Source organism: Aplidium turbinatum, chromosome 6, assembly GCF_918807975.1.
Source record: "Aplidium turbinatum chromosome 6, kaAplTurb1.1, whole genome shotgun sequence".
NCBI lineage: Eukaryota > Metazoa > Chordata > Ascidiacea > Aplousobranchia > Polyclinidae > Aplidium > Aplidium turbinatum.
In genome coordinates, this window is record NC_137477.1 from 16,169,882 (window position 1) to 16,171,363 (window position 1,482).

Consider the following 1,482-nt stretch of genomic DNA (forward strand, 5'->3'; position numbering starts at 1 on the left):
ATGCAATTGTACGCTTACTAATTTACTATGGGCTACCTATCTTGTGGCAAAAGAAGGTGTAGACAGAGCCGTGAGAACACCATCTTCCCCCACCCCCCTAAATCCACTAGTGGGCCCCAATGTTTAGTGATGGCTCAAAATAGGACAAGAAAGCGTTAGGTTATGGGCATGGCCACAAACTCTTCAACGGAGGGAAAAAATTTTATAGAAAAAGAAAGGCTAGGCTGGGTATGCCGACAATACAGTAGCGGATCTGACTTGGACCAAAATTTATAAGATTGATTGGTTTTGAATCTTTATCCTCGAACTGACAAAGCCTTAATTTTTATCCTCGAACTGACAAAGCCTTAATAGGTCATTTTTTGGTTGTTTGGCATACTTATGGACGCTTTGACATATGGCCGGTTACCGAAATTGACAAAGCGAAGTTTCTGATTATTGAAATGTTATTGGAGAATTATTCCATCTATGATATTAGATGCTGCTGAATGGAGACATGTCCCTAGAATGAGTTGCTCAAGCGCACACCCAGAGAGACGAATCAGCGCCGCTAATCAGAAATAATTTAGACAAATAAAACCTATCAACCAGATGGCATTTCACATATTAACATGAAAATAAATTAAAAATTACAAACGTTTTCGGCCATACTGATGTCAGCCCTTTTCAAGTAACCAACTGACTGATGTTCTTCATAATTTGAAATTACATTCAATACACAAAAATCGAAAAATGAAACCCCCCATGTCAACTTTACTGGGTAGCTTATCCCGGTGATTCTCAACTTGGTTCATCTGGAATTTTTGTTGGTCCACAGAGAGTTCTAGAAATCCTTGATAAAACGTTCCGCAAAATTGTATCATATAGGCTACTGCAGTAAATTATGTGAGGACTGCATGCAGATGAAAGAAAATTATGTAGCATGTATGATTGTATGTCCGCCTGACGTAATAATCATATTTAGGGGAGAGTGGGGCACAATTGGACAAAAAATAGTAAAATAGAAGTCCCGTCTATATTAAAAGTCTAACAAAATCCAACTTTTGCACAACAACAAAGTATCACACTGTTAACAAAATGAGACAGTGAAACAACACTTAAGTAATGCATATTAAATACTACAGTCAATTGAAAAAATTATTTTTTTTTGTCCAATTGTGCCCCGGTAATGGGGCACAATTGGACATTTGCAAATATTATCAATGGTTTAGAAACAACAGTTTAAACCAACACAAAAGTAATCAAGAAACTGACAAGGACTCTAATAAATAGATTTTACTTGTTTATTGCAGTAAAATCAGGGACGTTGCCACGGGGGAGGGGGGTCTTGGAAAAGCAATTTTACCCCCCCCCTAAAATTTTATCTTGTCTCCCAAAATTTTTATTTTTAATGTTATTACAATTTACAACGTTTAAATGACATTGCGTTGTATGAGACCATGCAATATTAAAAGAACTACTTTTACAGTATGATCTACCATG